Below are 21,365 nucleotides of genomic sequence, written 5' to 3' on the forward strand. Positions count from 1 at the left end.
GCCAATACAAATGCTAGAAAGGCTATAGGAAAATAGGTACAGTAATACACTGATGGTGAAACTGTAAGTTAGCACAGTCATTGTTGAAAGCAAATTGGAACTCTTCCCCCAAAGCTATTAAACTGTTGATACTTTTTGACGCAGCAATACTACCAGGACGTTCTCAAGGAGATCAAAGAAAAAGGAAAAAGACCTAAAAGAATAAAAATATTTATAGCAAATCTTTATTTTTGGTGGTAAAGAACTGAATGGAAATTATGGGGGTGACCATCAACGGGGAATGACTAAACAAGTTATAGGATAAGAAAACAATGAAGAACATTGTGCTGTAAGAAATAATAAAAGGGGTGGTTTTTTAAAAAACCTAAGATGACTTACCTGAACCAGAAACAGAAAGTATGATCTCCAAGTACAGGACTCTGGTGAAGCATAGAGGGGATGGACAAGAAGGACTAACTATGAGGAACTTAATGATGTTGAACTGTTTGTATTCCTTCCTGGGAAGAAGATATTGATAACTCATATGAACTTTCTCATTTATAAGAGCTGATAGAAGGAGCATATATAGACAAGGCATAGGAAGGAGTGGAAAATAATGGTATGATATAGTAAAAAAGATGATCTACTGCAATTAAACAAAAACACAAATTCTGAAAGACTTCAGAATTCTGAACAACACAATGAATAATCATACATTCAGAGCACTCATAATGAAATATGCTACCCAGCTCTACTAGAAATGTAATAGAATCAAGAGTGCATATTCAGAATTTTTTTTCCCCTTGGAGATGTCCAATTCAGGAATGCGTTTTTGCTTGCCTATACATGTTTGTAACAATTTTATTTTTCTTGCTTTCTTGAGGTGGGGGACCGAAGTAGGAAGAGAAGACAGATCTTTGTGAAAATAAAATATAATCTTAAAAAGTGTTTAAATTTTTGGTCAGTTATCTGTCTACATATAGACTTAGCATAAACTTAAATTTATAATTTTTTTTTAGGATCTTATCTTGTAACAACAATTTTTCCTGTTTTCTTATATACATGCAGTGTGTTAATCTATTACTTGATGCATTTTAATACATAACCTATAATTTTATACATGTTTTATGTATACACCTCCCTGGTTTTCCAGGGAAAAGAAAAGACTAGACTTCCTACTAGCCTAAGGATACAGACACACTAGACATAAACCTAGCATAGTTTTAACATAAAGTCATGAAACTCTGAGCTGTGGGGCCTTTGGAGACGAAGTAATAATCATCACAATAAGTGAAGCTAGTTATGCTGCCTTTTTGGATACTTCTATTTTATATTATTATTACATTAACCTTCCCTCCCCCAGAAGACAAGAAACCTCAAGAACATAGTGAGAGAGAAAAAAAAAAAACCGTACTTCAGTTTGTGTTCAGATTCCAATGGCTCTGTCTCTGGGGTGAGTTGCTTTCTTCATTATAAGTCCACCAGAGAAGTTGCTTCAATATTTCTCCTGCAGTTGCATTTACTAGGTATTTACCTCCACTCTATTCCTCCCCATTCTCATTTATTTTATTTTCTCTCTCTCCTTTAATCCTGTCCCTGTCCAAAAGTATGTTGTATCTGAGTACCCTCTCCCACAATCTTCCCTTTCTTCTATCAACTATTTCCCTCTTCCCCCTTATCCCATCCCTTTATTCTCATTTTTTCTCTAGGGTAAGATAAATTTTTATATCCTATTAAGTGTGTATGTTATTTCCTCTCTAAACCATTTCTGATGAGAATGAATGCTCACTCTTTCCCCCTTACCTTCCCCCATTCCACTCCATTGAAAAAGCTTTTTCTTGACTCTTATGTGAAATCTTAGCCCCTTCTTCTTCTCCTTTCTCTTCCTCCCAGTACTTTCCTTTATCACCCATTGACACCATCATTTTACTATATTATAACATTATTTTCCACTCCTTCCTATGCTTTGTCTATATATGCTCCTTCTATCAACTCCTATAAATGAGAAAGTTCATATGAGTTATCAATATCTTCTTCCCAGGCAGGAATACAAACAGTTCAACATCATTAAGTTTCTCATAGTTAGTTCTTCTTCTCCATCCCCTCTATGGTTCACCAGAGTCCTATACTTGGAGATCAAACTTTCTATTAAGCTCTGGTTGTTTCAATAGGAATGTTTGAAAGTCTGCTGTTGCATTGAAAGTCCATATTTTCCCCTGAAAGAGGATGTTCAGTTTTACTGGGTAGTTGTTTCCTAGTTGTAAACCAAAATATTTTGCTTTCTGGAATATCATATTCCAATCCCTATGAGCCTTTACTGTAGATGCTGCTAGATCTTCTATATTCCTGACTATAGAGCCATGGTAACTGAATTGTTTATTTCTGGCAGCTTTTAGTATTTTCTCTTTGACTTGGGAGTTTTGGAATTTGGCTATAACATTGCTGGAAGTTTTTCTTTTGGGATCTCTTTTTGGAGTTGACTGGTAAATTCCCTTCATTTCTATTTTACCCTCTGCTTCTAGGAACTCAGGGCAATTTTGCTGTATTATTTCTTTAAAAATGAAGTCTAGGCTCTTTTCCTGGTTCTGAATTTCAGGTAGCCCAATAATTTTAAAATTATTTCTCCTGGATCTGTTTTCAAAGGTCAGTTGTTTTTCCAATGACATATTTCACATTTTCTTCCAAATTTTTAGCTATTTTTGGAAGAGTTTTATTTCTTCCTGATTTCTCACAAAGTCATTTTAGTTCCATTCTGCATTTGAAGGAGTTATTTTCTTCAGAGAGATTTTTTTAATCTCCTTTTCCAGCTGGTCAATCCTGTTTTTTTAAAGGCATTCTTTCCCTCATTTTCCTGTTGTTTTGCATTTTCCATTTGGCCTAAACTGGCTTTTAACATATTATTTTCTTCAGTATTTTTTATATTTCTTTCACCAAACTGCAGATTTGGTTTTCATGATTTATCTGCATCGCTCTCATTTCTCATCCCAATTTTTCTTCCACCTCTATTAATTACTTTTCAAAGTCATTTTTGAGCTCATCCATAAAGCTGTGCCCACTTTCTATTTCTCTTACAAGCTTTGGTTACAGAAGCTTTGAGTTTGTCATGTTCCAAATCTTCCATGGGACCAAAGTAATTTTCTATGCTCAGATTCTTTTTCTTTTCTTTGTTCATTTCCTCAGCCCAAGACTAATTTACTGCACTTCCAAGGCTTTGTGGTTTTTTTGGGACATTCCACTGAGACCTTTATTCCTTCAAGGTCTTATGGTCTTTTGCTTGTGCTTTATGTAGATAATCAAAGGCGCTCCCCTCTGCCTTAGAGCTGTGAGGAGAGTCCCTGCTCCACTATCTCAGTATGGAAGCCCAAATTGTAACCTGAGTTGCAAACATCAGAGTCCTGCCCCAGGGAGAGCAGAGAGATTTCTGTAGTCTTCCCCTACCCCCTTACCATTTGTGGGCTGCAGGCTGGCATCCCCATGCCTGCTTGCAGTTCCTCACTTCAGGGCTGTTCTGAGGCAGGTGCTCCCACACTCTGGTGCAGCACAGTTCTCTCACTGCCCATTCAAACTCTTCCTGGTGATCCCTGGGCTGTGCTGTGGCCTTGGCTTTTTTTCCAACCCCTGGTCCCAGTGAAACACACCTTTCCCATGGAACTTCTAAGTTGTTGTGGACTGGGAAATTGTATCACTCAGTCTTTCTGTGGGTTCTGTATCTCTAAATTTTGGCTAGAGTCATAATTTGATGGATTTTGGAGTTTTGGGGGAACCAGTTTCAGGGAAATCCTTCCTTCATGTGCTATCTTGGCTGTGCCCCCCTGGAATCTTCTAATAAAAAGGGTGGTCAACAAAGTGTAATTAGCTATGCAGTTATGACCTTTTATTTGAAAGATTTCATATTTATTGTTTGAACAAAGTGTCCTCAAGGTACCAAGGTTCAAGCATAACTATATGGCTAGAGGTACTTGATTGCCTCCACTTTTATGATGAATGTGCCAAATAATTCTTTTCCCAGATACTGAAACAGTCTAATCTCTTGGACCAATGAATCAACCAATAAATCATGAAGCAGTAACTAACTACATACCACTATATACTAGGCAATGTGAAAGGTACAAATATTAAAATGAGGTAGTTCCCACTCTTAAGGAACTTAAAGCAATATTAGGTTCCAAAGTCTGGACCCTGTATAATTAAGTGGGCTATGCAGAGCTCAGGGGACTTAAGTTAAATTCATATAAACAATAAACATTTATTATACACTTAACATATGACTTAATATATGTCAGAAACTGTACTAAATGCTGGGGATACAAAGAAAAGCAAAAAGATAGTCCCTTTTCTCAAAGAATTCAGTTTATTTGAGGAAACAACAGGCAATCAACTAATTAACAAAATATCTATAGAGAGGCTAATAGGGACAAATAGGTAGGAATATGGATGGAGCACTGTGTCTGAAGCTAGGAACTCATCTACCTGAATTCAAATCTAGCCTCATTCACTTACTAGCTTTGTGACCCTGGAGAAGTCATTCAACCCAGTCTGCCTCAGTTTCCTCATCTGTAAAATGAACAAAAGTATGAAATGGGAAACCTACTCCAGTATTTTAGCTAGGAAAAACCCAAATGGCATATGGAAGAGTCAGACACAGTTGAAATGCACAACAACAAAAATAAGAGTATAAATTGGGGGGGGTAATCTCAGAGAGAAGGAATAAGGTAATATTCCTATTATCATGTCCCACAACAAATCAGTTCTGCAAACCAACATTAGACTCAGCAATGTCCCTGACAAAAAGACACCCCCCCCCAACCCACAAAGCAGTAGTGATAGGAAGATTGTAACTTCAGTTTTTGCCATTTTAAGTTTATGTTTTTACAAAGGCATTTTGGCAGACAGCTGAAGATGTCAGACTAATGACTGGGGGAGGGTGTGAGAAAAGAAATAGACATTTGGAAATTGATGCAATGAGAATATGAATTATTTAAAGATAAATGTGTAGAGGGTCAAAAGCATATGCTTTTGCAGTGCTATTCTTTATCATATTAACCTAAGTACCTTCCTAATTTGGTCTTATTAATTTATCTAATTACATATTTTTGTTTTTGGTGATATCCAGGCACAACCATAGATAAAAATTTTATCTTATTTTTATTGATTCCTTTTAGCTTTTCTATCAGTTTTGTTTTTAATAATATATTATATATGATATATATTTTTATGCAAAATACATATATATACATATGTATATATATATATATATATATATGAATATTCTACCTTCCTCCTTACCTAGTTTTGTCTTTTAAAAGTGACTTAAAAAGTGGATGGGGTGGGGAATCAATTTAGTAAACCAACCATGTCTAATAATATATGTATTATTCTATGCTCCTTGACCCCCCCCAACTTTCAACAAAGATTCTTTAATATAGACTTGAAGAGACAAATCATACCATTCATTAGGTGTATGATTCCAGGATCAAGAACTTTTAAATAACAAAATCCAAGGACCACAAAAGTTCACGTATCCTCAATGATACTCTACTCTAGTTTCCAGTTGTTGTTTCCCGGTAGAATTCCTATCTGGTGGCTGCTATCCATATGGCTTAATTTCTCTCGTGGTGAACATTTCTGATCAGACACAGAACTCTCTACCATCTGTTATGCAGAATTAGCATAATGATAGATTATCTAAATCCCTTACATTTAACTGATACAAACAGCACTCTCATAACACCAGTTCAGTAATAGCCTCATTCACATGGCATGTACCCCCCTACAAAGCAATTTTAGTCCTCCCACCCTCTTGTTGAAGCATCTGGTTGCTGTTTACCCCCAGTCTTGCCAAACTGTCCAGGTGCTTCATTGATGAGGAGGTTTCCAATTCACATTATTTGGCACCAGGGATACAGCTGCTATTCCAGACATATATCCACAAGGCACCATGTCAGAGAAGAAACAAAAATTGACTACAGCAGACTAAGTTCATTGTGGAGGAAGATGATTGACTAAGCCAGGTTAGACACTGGTTTATAAAGGATGAAAATTGTCCTGGTGATGAGCATTACACAATGAAGGGAAATACAAAATTGTGAAGAAATCTCAGGAGAGAGCATGAGAGATAAAGACAAAGAAAGGAAGATTAGTTGACTTTTCTGATGAATTCCTACCCCCTTCAAATTCTAACCTAAAAGCCATTCCTAGGGCGACTAGGTGGCGCAGTGGATAAAGCACTGGCCCTGGAGTCAGGAGCACCTGGGTTCCAATCCGGTCTCAGACACTTAATAATTACCTAGCTGTGTGGCCTTGGGCAAGCCACTTAACCCCATTTGCCCTACAAAAAAACTAAAAACTAAAAACTAATAAATAAATAAATGAATGAACGAATAAATAAATAAATAAATGAAAGCCATTTCTTCCAGGAAGTCTCCTTGACTGATTCCCTGGTGGTAATAACCTTTCTCCTTATACTTCACAAAACATTTTGTTTTGTATCCCTCTAATGTATTTATCATTTACTGTCATACACAATAGTCATCTATGTCAAATTTTCCTAGTTAGATTGTAAGCAATCTAACAAAAAAGACAGCAGAGCCTATGATCTATTTATAGTATAGCAGACATTTAACAAATGTTTTTTAAATTGCATTGAGATTAAAAAAAATTATTGAAATGCCCAGCAACTGAAAAATCAAAAGTTTTATGAATAAAATATCACCAGGATATATATATATAAAATCATCAGGGTAAAGAGGAAGAATTACAAAAAGGAGAGAGAATTAGGCTCTTAGGAGCACATTATAGGTCTAGAAGATTTGAAAACTGCCAATAACAACCAATAGTTGACCTTATCTAGATTCAGATCAGCAAGTAGAAGATCAAAATCACCATATCCCATTAATAATCCTTTAAACCAGTCAAATCCCAAGGTACATAAACTTTGTTTTCAATGACTTTCAAGAAAAAAGATCACAGAAGGATGTCAGCATTTAACCCAGTTTCTCCAAGATAAAAAGCTTCCTTAGAAAGCTTTCATGTATTAAAGGGCACCATAAAATTGCCTTCTCAGTTTTACAGTTGTAAAAATACTATAGCTCAAGTTGTACCACTTAATAAACTTCCAAAATAGGTCCTAGGGTAGAAATAACTGGGAATAAGAAGTTTAATTTTTCCATCTTCAAGTGCAAAGATCTGTCTATTTGACATGGAAGCTGGCTGATTCCAGTTTTGTTACACTCCAACCAAGCACAAAGAGCCTGATAATGTCCTGAGCAGACAAAGACCTTGTTACATCTTCTTTAGCAGTTATGTCCTAAATCTGAGAACACCCATCCCATTCACATAACTTTCAATATTCATGGCATTTCTGTCTGAAGCTTATTGTTATCCAATATGCATGAAATCAAAGTTTTCTTCATTTCTATTGGTTAGAGGCTAGTGATTATTAAATTTCAGAACCCCAAGATTAATGCAACAGTCATTAAAAACTCAGCATTATATCACTTCTACAGAGAACGAGAGAGACTAATGTCTGTAATACATTACAGAGATTATTCTAATTTAGAAAAAGAATACCTTGGGGTTTTTTTGCAAGTGGGTTGAGAGGTTTCACAGCAACTCTTTCACAGGACATCAAAGATGTTTTAGACAGAGCAAATTTAACCTCAAATAATACATTTGCTTTTAGGATAACCAAACTCCTGCATGTTTTAGAAGTGGAAAAAAGTATGCTTCACAATTAGGGTAGTCCAAAACTCTGATGTATTTACAACTCGATATTTAACCTTTAGAGATATGAAATGCTTGTCAGTTAATGAATTCATTAAGCCCCAATATTATTACCCTAGCAGGGTTTAAATGTATACTCTGGGCATGTATGGCAAGGACTTCATATGCAAAGACTTTCTAATTTGGGAAAGAAAAGATGAACATGAGAGATTCCAAGTTAAAGGAAAATACTAACATCACAATATTAACACTAAGAAGTTCTAAATTGACAGTATTCATTGCCTCACAGAAGGGGCTGGTCTACATGCAGGGATGGATGCGTCGATATTTTGCAATCACAAACTAGACCACAGCTAACAACTAGCAAAGAAAGGAAGCAAATTAGATTTAGCAAACATATATAAATAACTCATTAAATATAAGATATTTTGATAGGATTTGAAATTAAAGTGAAGAACTATTTGTTAAACTGAATTAAAATGTATAACCAATCTGGTCCAGGACAATCACTGATAAAAACCCAAACAACTATACAATTTTGCCTACTAGTTCCCCAGCTGAAGGCAAAGCTGATGATGTGTACAAATTTTTCTACTTAAACAGGTTTCAAATAGCTCCTGCTCATCCTGACAAGCCATATACTGGGGGGCAAGTAGCCCTTCAGGGAAGAATAAGAACCCATGGGGAAATGATACAGGAGTAGGAAGGAAGATAAAGGGACTGAATATCAACTCAGTTATTTCCAGAAAATCCGATTACATTATGCCAGAACAGGCTCCTTAAAAATACCATTACATACATCCACAGATTAACAATCAAAATTATTCATTTTTCCAGTTAATTGTAAGGACACAGGGAATGGAAAGCATTACAGAAAAACAGCTGGCTGGACTAGAAAGCAATAGAGAAGATCATTTTATTTTTTTACTTTCACCATCCTTAGTCCTAGCCTGCCGCTGTTAAAACTGTTAAAACATGGACATATGAATTACATTATTCTCTAAGAAGGAAAATATAAAACAATGTATCTCCAACTCTGCCATATCCCATACTTACTGTTTCTTGAATAGTCATACTAAGACAAGACTATTTACATCAAAATATTGTTCAACATCATACCTAAAAATAAATCAGTCTCCTAAATCAACCAATCCACATATGAAATTAAGAAAAAGGGTAAGAAAATTGGATGATGTGAAGCTTCATATAATGACAGTCCTGTCAAATAAGTTGGGCTTGGAGGAATGGCAGGTTTAAAGACAATTGGAGGGGAAGGGTAGGGTTGTTCTATGTATATCTCTACCTGCCATAAAATCTGCAAATTGAACATGAAGTTCAGAATGGTCTGGGACTCTCCAAGATAATTCTGGCCCCAGTAAATGGCAGAGCTTGAACAAGAGAAATCTACATTAAAAGAATGCTTAGAATGACTTGATGCTGCCTCAAATACCCCCAGTCACAGAAAATGGGCTATTACTCAAGGTAAAATGACTATGAGCTTTAATCAATCTAGTTACCAACAACTAAATTCAATGTCTTTTACTCAGCACTCAGTCTTTATCACCTTAGATTTCTGCTCAATTTTTAACTGCTGATCACACTCTTTTAGAAATTTCTGCTAAGTCTACAAAGATATTGCATTCTCTAGGTTCTATTTTTCCTTCGTTGGACATACTTTCTCTCTTAACTGGCTGTACCTCCTGCCCAATATTTCAGTCCTATGCTCTCCAATTCCCTATTTAGCCTACCCTCAGCAATTTGAAACACTATCAAAAGTCCACAAATATATCTTTATACAATTGGCTTATAAATCTCTATCTCTACCTCCAAGTTCTTTGTTGAGATGCAGACACAGAATTCTAACAGCCTATCTGGAAAACAAAAACATTATCTATCCTGTAAAACTTGCTCTTCTTCCTAACTTCCCCAATTCTATGAGTTTCATCTTCAATACGTTAATTTAAAATTTCACTGCCATTTTTAACTTCTACTTCATCATACATTCCTACTCATTGTGTATGACTCATCATATCTCACCTAAAACAAAAAAGGGAGAAATAGGATTCTTACTCACTAACCACTGCCCTGACTGCAAAGCTCTCCCTCTAAACAGCCATGAGACAATTTGGTGAGTATGCCTGAATGAAGATGCTTATTAAAAGGAGGGATGGAAAAGACCCATCTTTGCAATTTCAAAAGATTGACTGTAAATCTTTTGGGGTCATGCCAAGAGCCCTAATACCCACTATGTGGCCTGCTGGCCTATTTGATTTCTTTTTCCATTTTCCATCCTCTAAATATAGGTACTCCCCAAAATTCTGTACTGCAACTTCTTTCTCTTTATTTCTTGTGATCATACCTAGTTCTAATTATAAGTTGTAGAATTTATTATAATTTTTATGCAAATGCTTCTAAAAATCTACAAATCAGGATCTTAGCTCTAATTATTATCTACTATCTGATGCTTATTTCACTTGGATATCCAGCCATCATTTCAAGCTCAAGAAGTCTAAAGCTGAACTTCTCACCTTCTATCTCATTTCAATTTTTACTCAACTTCATTATTTCTATGGAGTGTAATGGTGATAAGAAGTTGGTAAAGTGGTAGGCCCTAGAGTGAGTGTAAAGAAAGTAAGAGACATTTTGGAGATGTAAATTAAAAAGATATCACAACTGATTAAACGTGAAGGCTGAGGGGGATGACAGAGATAAAAAAAACCAAACAAACACCAAGGAGTATATGAGTTGTGTCCTAGACAGAAATAACAAAGTTCGAAAGAAAAAAATATATAATTAAAGGGGAAGATAGTACACTGGATAATGTGCTGGGTCTGGAGTCAGTGAACTGAATTCAAATGCAACTTTAGACATTTACTAGCTGTGTGATCCTGAGCAAGTCACTTAATTTTGTTTGCCTCCGTGTTCTTCTCTTTAAAATGAACTGGAAACAAAGACTATCAGACTGCCTTCTATTGGGTGGGGGGTGGGGTGGGGAGGGAAGTGAGATTGGGAGAAAAATTATAAAATTCAAAAATAAAAAAAATAAAAAGCATAGACACAAAAAATGAACTGGAAAAAGAAATGGCAAACCACATCCTATCTCTGCCAAGAAAATCTCAAATGAGTCAGGAAGAGTGATTGAATAATAAAAAATTCTATTTTGGACACCCTGTATTCAAGTTGCCCAAAGGTAACTTGCAAATGAAGATGTCCACATCTTGGTGATGTGAGACTGGAGATCAGGGGAGAAATTAAGGTCAGATATAGAGATTTAGCAATCTTATGTATATGAATATCAACTGAATGCAAGTGAATTAATGCAGTCACCAAATGAGAGAATGTAGAAAGAGAAAAGATACCTTAGGAAAGGCCAATGAACTTAGCAATTAAGAAGTCACTGGCACATCTGAACAAAAGAGTAGCAAATAGAGAGCAAACATTTCTTCAAAATACAGCTGTTAACTGCCATGTTATATTTCTTACAATGCCTTATGATTCGCCATAGTATGTACCAGTTTCAGGAGTTCTCTCCTCCCTCTCTCAGGGAATAAGACAAATGAAGCAAATCTTTGGACATTATGACAAAACCAGGCCTACGTACCCAGTTTATTATTAGTCTGACATTAAAACCCACTAAAATAAAACAAAACAAAACCACCCGCCTACATAAAAACACACACCCCAAATCAGAAAGAAAATTGCTAACAGCATCTGGAGTGATCTGCACTGACAACAGCAGCAATGGTTAAAGTAATGAAGCCTACTGAAGGCAGAGACATGCATGAGAATGTAACTCTAATAGAATATTTCCAACTCTTCTTCTCTCAGTTCTCCTTTTCTCAACCTCTTTATGGTTTTTGACATTATTGGTCACCACTTCCTCCTACAAATGCTTCTTGCTCCATTTTTATGGTAGTATTCTCTCCTAGATACAGCCTCCTTATCTGACTACTCTTTCTCAGGTTCCATTACTGAAGCCATCTTATACTTCCTAAAGTCTGCCTTGGGCATGCTTTTGCCTTTCTGTGTTCTCTTGGTGTTTGCAAAGTTAAAAGACAAATGTTTCAATAATAAAATTTACTTCAAGTAAAGAGAGATATGAAGTTACTCCCCCCTGAAAAAACAAAGTATTTGTCAGACTCAGACTTCTCTGACAAGCTCAAAACTTATGAAATACCCAGATCAATTGAATCCATGGAGCAAATTTTATATTCATTATGTTGCTTAACTACACTAGGAACAAATTTTTCTTTCTTGATTCTAAGAAGACATAGGTTGTTTCTGTAGGATCTCATTACTGCGTAATATAAAAGCAAAGCATTGGAACCTCATGCTAACCCAAGTGACACACGAGGGGGTCCATGACTGTGAAGGCGCAAATAGTATCACAGTCAGGATTTGTACTGTATGAACTTAATAGAGGTAGCATAAGCAGGCAAAGTCAATTTGTAAGAGATGGTGCAATCTGGGGTGATGTACAGCTTTATCTCCTGCACCTCCCCTCATTGCAAGATCTTGAACAGCCCTTGAAAAGATAAATAACTGGCATTTACATAAAATTAATTTTTGTATAGTTCTAATTTTTTTAACTTTTTGATTGCAAACTGTCTTCAGTCCCTCCCCCTACCAACTGAGAAGACAAGCAACATGACATTGTATTCTTCATGTTACGTCATACAAAACATACTTCCATATTAGTCATTAAAAAGGGTTTAAAAGCAAAGAATTTTACATTCATTATCTCATTTGAGCTTGAAAACAACCGTGTGACATAAATAATACATGTATTTTTATTTCCATTTTTAAGCTGAAAAAACTGAAACCCAGAGAGGTTAACTGACTTCCCAACTATTACAAACTAGAAAATACCATAGGTAGGATTCAAATCCACATCTTCCTTACTTCATGTTCAATACTTGTTTATTATTCACCTGGTCAAGTAAAAAGTATAAAAAACTAAGAGATATTTTCCCCATAATATCTTCCTGGTTTCTTTTTAAAACTTATTTTAAATCATAGCATAAGGCAAAGGAACAAACATATTTCTTTCCCCTTCATACACCTTTTTTACATAATGCACACTCTGGAAACCTTCAATGGATGATCACATAGTCATGCACTAAGTGACAGGAAGCAACACAAAAATTCTTAGAAAGAGCTTTCAGAGCAATTCAAGAGAAAGGTAAAAGATCTGCACTTTGGTTATTTAAAAATGAAGAAATTTGCATTCAGTTAAATTATGATGTAGAAGGTGGGCTGTCTAGCTCTCAGGGTATGTATTATAATTCCTGTTAGAGCTCAATGGAACCTTATCTTGGGGGAAAAGGTTCAGGAGTTATAGATTAAAGAAAGAATATCTAATTGGCAACATATTCAACTTAAAGATTCACAAAATTATAATTTGAAGTACCTGAGAAATGATCCAGCTCAATACCCACATTTCATGAATGAGGAAACTAGGGTTCAAAAAGGAGACATGATTTGCCAAGGATCACACAGGTAAAAAGTAGTAAACTGGCATTTGAGTCTAGATCCAAATCAGTGAAGCAAAATAAATTCTACTTTGACTTTGCAATGCACTAATTATTATATATAAATTCCACAACATCCAAAATTCTAGATAATTTAATCTATCAGGTCAAGTCCTTCTCCATCAGATAGAGAATGTTTTCCCCTTTAAAAAGTAAAGATAATTCTTTGCAAAATTCACAGATCTAAGGACCTTGATATTTGATCGCTTGAATGTGAATTCTTCAAAAGGTTCCTATGAAAAGAAAGAGAAATAAAACTTTTCAAATATAACAAAGACTTAATTGAACCAAGAATACATTCAAAATAAATGAAAAGGAGAAGAAAGAGATAAGGTTTCTTGAAGGAAAAGTAACATGGTTATGAATAATTATATGAACTGCAATTTGGACATAATTACAATTATGAGGAAAAAACAGAGGATAAAGACTGACAAATGATACAAATGCTCTTGACTCCAGTAATCAAAATTAACAGTTGAGTTCATGACACATTAAAAACTAGACTGCCCAGAATAGTCTGAAATGTGACTTTACAAGGGAACTAGATGAGGAGTCACTTACTGGTAATATATCTCCAGTAAATCAATATATAAAACATACTACTGAATACCATGCCCACTCAAAATCCTAAAAGAAAAAGCTGCCTATTTTGCAAAAAAGAGAACCTCCTAGTTTCAAGAAACTTTGGCTAAAATATCAGAATTTGAGTAAATTGGCAAAGTGATGTCATGACAGCAATCTCATCAGGCCAGATAACACTAGTTGATATTTAAGCAACTACATTTATGCAAAAAAGTGATTATTTCAAAGTTAAATTTGTTCTCTTTTTTTCAATATAATTAAATCTCTAACTACCCTATAAAAATCTGTCTGAAATCTGTTCTTATTCTCAAATACACTAATAAATTATTTCCTTTAACTGAAATTTCCATGCCCTTGAAATTTAGCTGTATTAAGAAGGATAAAATATGAGAAGCAGATATAAGGTTCATTAAATATAAGTTGCCTGTAAATAAAGGACCTTTTTAAAAAAAAATCACAGATTGCGTGAAGATAGTGGGGTAATAGGGTCATCTAACATCATGTGTATGAATGGGGGGGGGGGATTGAAAGGGATGGATGTTGCAAATTTGAGCAAACAACTAGAATGAGTTAAGAAGCACAAAGTAATGACCAAGTTATTTCTTCCGCTCAACAGCCATTCTAACTGACAAAAATACTCCTGTTCATAAATCAAAACATGCCTATCAAAGGTGAAAAGCCAAGCTAATTTAAATGATGTCACTATTATGTGAAAAATCTATAAAAATCTATCTTCCTCTCTTAAGCACTTTTCACTATGCTGAACAAAGGGGATAACATGAAGCAGGCTAGAGAGAAAACTTATAAAGCAGTCTGGGTTTATATGGGGATAAAGGCCCAAGGTACCTTTTCAATGCTTTTATTCAAAAGGAAATAACAACATCATTAAATCCTAATTCCCACAGCAGAACCTACCATGACTATATTTGGAGTATTCAGACATGGCACTATCTCCAGTAGCAACAAGGCACTGGTCAAATCAACCAAAATAGTTCAGTCAATCCCTTAGGAAAGAGATGGGGGAACCTTTTTTCTGCCAAGGATCATTTGAATATATCATTTGTAGGCCATATTTGGTCAAACAAATCACTCCTAAAAAGCATTAGATTTACTGAATTGAGTCCCAACCTGCAGTTACCTTAACAATGCCAAACCAGAGGGTTCCCTTACACTGCTTAAGGGAAAGGATCATAAACTCAATACAACTTGATCAACAGGAAGAGGAATCACAGATCAAATAAAATGCTTTAGAAGAAGTTAGAACAAGTCATTCTCTTCACTAACAAAAACCAAATTCCCATCCTACTCATTACACCTCCAAAATAAAGAGCACCTGGGGATCACTTTGTATTAACAGTTAACCCTATTTCCCAAACTTAAAACCTAATGAAACAAACTTGGAAAAAACAAGAACAGTAGGAGAAGTTGCATGTTCCATTAAGTCAAATACTAATTGCATTTTCAAAAAAAGTCCTAACAAATATAAAACACTATTGCTTGGACTCATTAAGAATCTTGTTCTCTCCCTCTTCACCAGGGCATCTACAGTGGTTTTCATTATTCAGGTCATTAGATGGATCTTAAATGAGGATGTAATTTGAAATATCCATAACTCACAGGTTATTTGAGGGCAGCTACATGACCAAGTGGGTAGAGCACCATACCTGAAGTCAGGAGGAGATGGATTCAACTCTAGTCTCAGATACTTATTCCCTATACGACCTTGGGCAAGACATTTAATTCTGACTCCCCCATATCCAGGGCTATGTTCAGTCATCCTGATTCATACCTGGATAAAAAGTGTAGCTGATGATTTATTACAGCCTCCCCTCACTCAAATCCAATTCATCTGTCATGGCATCACCTCTCTGATGACATGGCCTTCTTTGACAACAAAGGACAAAAAAAAAAAGCATCATTATTTGGAAACAGTCTATTGATGCAGGACACATGAAAGACTAGTGTGTAGACTGTCAATGTACACAATGATCTTAGGTCACTCCTTGGAGGGCCGACTCTGTGGCATGCATATTGTATAGTACCTGGAGCCAGATGCTAAACCACTCCTAAAGAGCCACCCCAGTCCAACCCACTATGGAAATGCATTTAAGTAAGCCTTCCCAGAAGAAAAGGTCTCTTTCTTTCTTTCCTCTCTTTCTTAAAGGATGGGCACTTTATCTCTCTAAGCTAGAACCAGGTGCTCAAAGCTTAGGCCTCTGGAGAACTATGGCCTCTATCCCATTCTCCCTTGTCCTCAGGAAGTCTGGCCTAAAACTTTGTTGTCCAGCCTGTCCTCCAGCTTAAGATCTCCTCTCAAGGCACTGGTCTTACTCAAGTCTCAGCCCAGTCAGCTCTTGGAGCTGCTTTCCTTTCATTTTCTCCCTTAGGCACCTCACCTGAGGATTTCATGAAGCAACTTTTTGAAATAGTTGTAGTTTTGGTGTTGTTTGTCTTTCATTAAAAAAGAGGATCATAACATTAACATCAGGGAGCTGATGCCATGACCTGGAACTGAATTGGATTTAAGTGAGGGAGGGTCTTGCAAGTAACTAGGCCCAGAACTTCTGGCCAAGATGGCAGAGAAAAGACAGGCACAGTTCTAAAGTCTCCTGATCTTCCCTCATAAAGAGTATGAAACAAAACTCTTAAGAGAAATCTTACTGACAAAACCCAGAAAGAAAAGCCAGGAGAAGAACATATATCTCAGGATTTGTCTTGCAATCTTGGGCGAAGAGGGCAGACTCTGCCAGGAGCACCAACTGGACCAGCGAAAGCCTGTGAGCCTTGATTAGCCTGACTAAAGGGGCAAACCAGAGGGGTTGAAGCCAGGTCTACAGCAGGGGGAATGGGTCAACTAGAGAGCAGAGAGACTGGTGGTAGGCTCTGACCCTGTGGAGATGGCCAGTGGGGCTGGAGGGAGAATTCCAGTGCAGGAGAACCGCAGACATCATCCCTGGGCTCCTCTGATCCATTTCAGCTGAAGCCTCCTCCCAGAACAAACACAATTACAGACTAATTCTGCCCCAGGCTAAGGCCCAGCAGCAGAACTACCTAAGCTGACAATAGGGAGAGTGATCACCTCACCCCAGGATAGAGTCCACTATTGATGTGCAAAGACAAAAGTATTTAACAGCTTCAATAACTCCCTCCTGTCAAGGCAGAGGGCCTTAATCAAAGTCACAGACACTCCAGAGAAAGCAATAAGCACCCCTACTGGCCAGCCAGAGATATTACACTCAGTGAGTAAAGCCTCTAGGGATCACAACACCAAACCTCTATGAACCAGCCCCTCCCCAACACAAGGTCTTAGTAAAATAAAGAAAGGCCAGCAAAGGAGGGTCCATAGAAAAATTCTTGAAAGGAAAAGACCGTAACTCAGAGAAACCTAGAACCTCTGAGAATATGATCTGGTCTCTAGCACAGAAAGACCATCTTGAAGAAGTTTAAAAATCAATTGTAAGACCACTTCCGGCCAAGATGGCGGAGAGAAGACAGGCACAGTTCTAAAGTCTCCTGATCTCTTCCCCATCTATCACATGAAACAAACCTCTTAAAAGAATCTGACCCACAAAACCCAGAAAGAAAAGCCAGGAGAAAGAACATCTATCTCAGGATTTGTCTCTGGCAGCAGATTTGGCCGAATTCCAATTCAGGCGGGTGAGTCTGGGTTCAGAGGGAAGATCAGCCCCAGATCAGCCAGATTAACAGCTGAATTGGAACCAGGAATCTGAGGGCAAGAGAGCCTGACCTGCTGGATCAGTGGTGGGGCTGGATGACAGGGGCTTGGGTCCACAGGGAAGCAGAGGCACTGGTGTTGGTGCTGTCCCCCTGGAGCTTGGGGACAGGGCTGGGAGTGGAGTTCTGGTGCAGGAGAGCTGTGGACACCATCCTGGGTTCCTCTGGTCCCATTGAAGCTCAGACCTCCTCCCAAACAAACAAATGCAAACTAATTCTGCCTCAGGCCCAGGTGTGTGAGCAGAAGAACCAGCCCAAATGAGGAATGACCTTAGGCCAGGGTAAAGCCTACCATTGATTGAAGGCAAAAGAATTCAATAGCTCCAACCCCCTCCTTCAAGCAAAGATAGAAGGCCTCAACCAAGGTCACAGACACTCCAGAGAAAAAAAAAACAAGACCTCCTACTGGCCAGCCAGAGAAACTGCACTCAGTGAGCAAAGGCTTTAGGGATCCCAAACCATGATGAACCAGCCCCCCCCCCCCCGCCCCCAACTCAAGTTCTTAGCAAAATGAAGAAGGGTCAGCGGAAAGGTGGATCCATAGAAAAATTCCTGGAACGGAAAGAACCTAACTCAGAGAGACCTTGAACCTCTGAGAATACAATCTGATCTCCAGCACAGAAAGACTTCCTTGAAGAAATTAAGGAAGGAGCTTAAAAATTTGGGGGAGACAATTAATACCTTGCAACAAGAAAACAAAACCTTAGAAAGTACAAATGGACAAACACAAAAGGAGAATAAATCTCTCAGATCATCAACTGGACAATTACAAAATGAGAATAAATCTCTCAGATCCTCAAATGAGCAAATGCAAAAAGAAATTAACTCTCTCAAAACCTCAACTGTTCAAATGGAAAGCTCTTTCAAAAGTAGAATCGACCAATTGGAAAAGGAATTGCAAAAGGTTAATGAAGAAAGCTCCTCCCCCCAAAAAAGAATGGAGTCTACAGAAACTAATGACTCCATGAAACAGCAAGAGTCAGTTAAACAAAATCAAAAAATAGAAAAAATAGGAGCAAATGTAAAATACTTCATCACAGACCTCGAGAACAGATCAAAGAGGGGAAACCTGAAAATTATGGGACTTCCTGAAAACATTGGAGAGAAAAAAATCATGGACTTAATATTACAGGATATAGTAACAGAATACTGCCCTGATATCATAGAATCGGAGGGTAAAGTAGCTATTGAAAGAGTACATCAATCCCCACCAGAAAAAGATCCTAAAATGAAAACACCAAGGAATGTTGTGGCCAAACTTCAGAATTATCAGATAAAAGAGAAAATCCTGCAAGCAGCCAGAAAGAAATAATTTAAATATCAAGGAGCCACAGTAAGGATCATGCAGGACCTGGCTGCATCAACATTAAAGGATCCAAGGGCCTGGAATGAGATATTTCCAAGAGCAAGGGAGCTTGGAATGCAGCCAAGAATCTACTTCCCTGCAAAGCCTAGCCTTTTCTTCCAGGGAAAAAGATGGACATTTAACAAAATAGAAAAATTCCAAAAATTTCTGATCAAAAGACCAGAGCTAAACAGAAAATTTGGACATCAAACAGGAGGTTCATGAGACACACGTAAAGGTAAAAAAAAAAAAGGGGGGGGGAGTAAAAGAAAAAAAATGTAATCCAGTAAATTGAAACTGGCTATATCCCAGGATGGGGGGGGGGGGGGGGGGAAGAGATTCTTATAAATCTTGAGACTTGTAACTCTAACAGAGAGAATATACCTAGCCAGACATGATGGACATTCATGACTTAACCATGAGACTGCTATCTAAAGAGATGTAACTGTCTTTAACCCCACTTGGGAGAAAGACCCTAATAACTCTCAGGAATTTTGACTCTATTCGATAGAATATACTGAACTAGAAGGGACAGACCACTCAAAATTTTCTATGACTTAGACAGAATGATCTAAAAAAAAAAAGACTACCTCCTTAAAAAGGGGGACAAGAAAGAGACAGGAGGAGGGAGGGGATAGAATGGGGTAAATCTCATTACACTAAGAGGTAGAAAGAACCTATGGTAATAGTGGGGAAGAAGGGAACAGAGGAGAAACACCTGAATCTTCTTCTCATCAGACTTGTCTTAAAGTCAACCTACACATACTCAGTTAACTTATAAAACATCTAACCTTTCAAGTATTAAAAGGGGAAAAGGGGAGGGGGGGATGGAGAAAGGGAAGGGGAGTGGGGGGGAAGGAGAAATAACAAACAGAAGGGAAGGGAAGGGAAAAAGGGAAAGGGGAAAGAAGGGGGAGGGTGTGATATAGACGGGCAAATACACTGAAGGGGGTGGTTTTCAGAAACAAAAGACTGGGGAATATGGATAAAAAGGGGGGGAAGGGGGAAAAATACAAACAGAAGGAAGATAGCATGGAGGGCAATAAAGAATGTGAATGGGATGAACTCTCCCTTAAAAATGTAAGCAAATACCAGAGTGGGTTAAAAACCAGAACTGTACAATATGCTGCTTACAAGAAACTCATTTCAAGCAGAGAGATACATATAGAGTAAAGGTAAAAGGCTCGAGCAAAATATATTTTGCTTCAGCTGAAGTAAAAAAAAGCAGGGGTAGCAATCCTTATCTCAGACAAAGCAGCAGCAAAAATAGATAGCCTTAAAAGAGATAAGGAAGGAAACTTTATCCTCCTAAAGGAATCATAGACAATAAAGTCATCTCAATATTGAATATATATACACCCAGTGGGACAGCACCCAAATTCTTAGAGGAGAAGCTGAAAGAATTACAGGAAGACATAGACAGCAAAACTCTACTAGTGAGAGACCTCAACCTCCCACTATCAGATCTAGATAAATCGAATCATAAAACAAACAAGAAAGAAATTAGGGAGGTAAATAGATCGTTAGAAAAATTAGATATGGTAGACTTATGGAGGAAACTGAATGGGGATAGAAAGGAATATACCTTTTTCTCTGCAGCACATGGAACTTATACAAAAATGGACCATGTACTAGGACATAAAAACCTAATGATCAACTGTGGAAAGGCAGAAATAGTGAATACATCTTTCTAAGATCACAATGCAATAAAAGTCATATACAATACTGGGCCAAGGAGATATAGACCCAGAACAAATTGGAAACTGAATAACCTCAGTTTAAAAAATGAGTGGACCAAAAAAACAAATTATAGAAAGAATAAACCATTTTATCCTAGATAATGTTAATAATGAAACAACATACCAAAACCTATGGGATTCATTCAAAGCAACTCTCAGGGGATACATTATAGCTCTAAATGCTTATATGAATAAATTGGAGAAAGAGGAAATCAATGAACTAAACATGCAACTAAAAAAATTAGAGAAAGAACAAATCGAAAATCCCCAATTAAGTACCAAATTAGAAATTCTAAAAATTAAAGGAGACATTAATAAAATTTAGAGCAAAAAAACTATTGAATTAATAAATAAAACCAAAAGTTGGTATTATGAAAAACCAATAAAATTGATAAACCTCTGGTCAATTTGATTAAAAAAAAAGAAAGAAAACCAATTTGCTACTATCATAAATGAAAAAGGTGAACTCACCACCAATGAGAAGGAAATTAAAGTAATAATTCAAAATTATGTTGCCCAACTCTATGCCAATGAATTTGATAATCTAAGTGAAATGGATGAATATTTACAAAAATATAAGTTGCCCAGGTTAAATGAAGAAGAGATTAAATACCTAAACAACCCTATCTCAGAAAAAGAAATTCAACAAGCCATTTTTGAACTCCCTAAAAAAAATCTCCAGGGCCTGATGGATTCACAAGTGAATTCTACCAAACATTTAAGGAACAATTG

The 21,365-nt window shown here is 36.9% G+C and overlaps 1 protein-coding gene across 2 annotated transcripts in view; it reads right to left on the reverse strand.

The window, feature by feature from the left end:
- The window catches only part of SND1 (staphylococcal nuclease and tudor domain containing 1), a 520,505-nt gene that overhangs the window by 253,991 nt on the left and 245,149 nt on the right, over positions 1–21,365 (reverse strand). The window lies entirely within an intron of this gene.

This window comes from Macrotis lagotis, chromosome 7 (genome assembly GCF_037893015.1).
Source record: "Macrotis lagotis isolate mMagLag1 chromosome 7, bilby.v1.9.chrom.fasta, whole genome shotgun sequence".
Classification (NCBI taxonomy): Eukaryota; Metazoa; Chordata; class Mammalia; order Peramelemorphia; family Peramelidae; genus Macrotis; species Macrotis lagotis.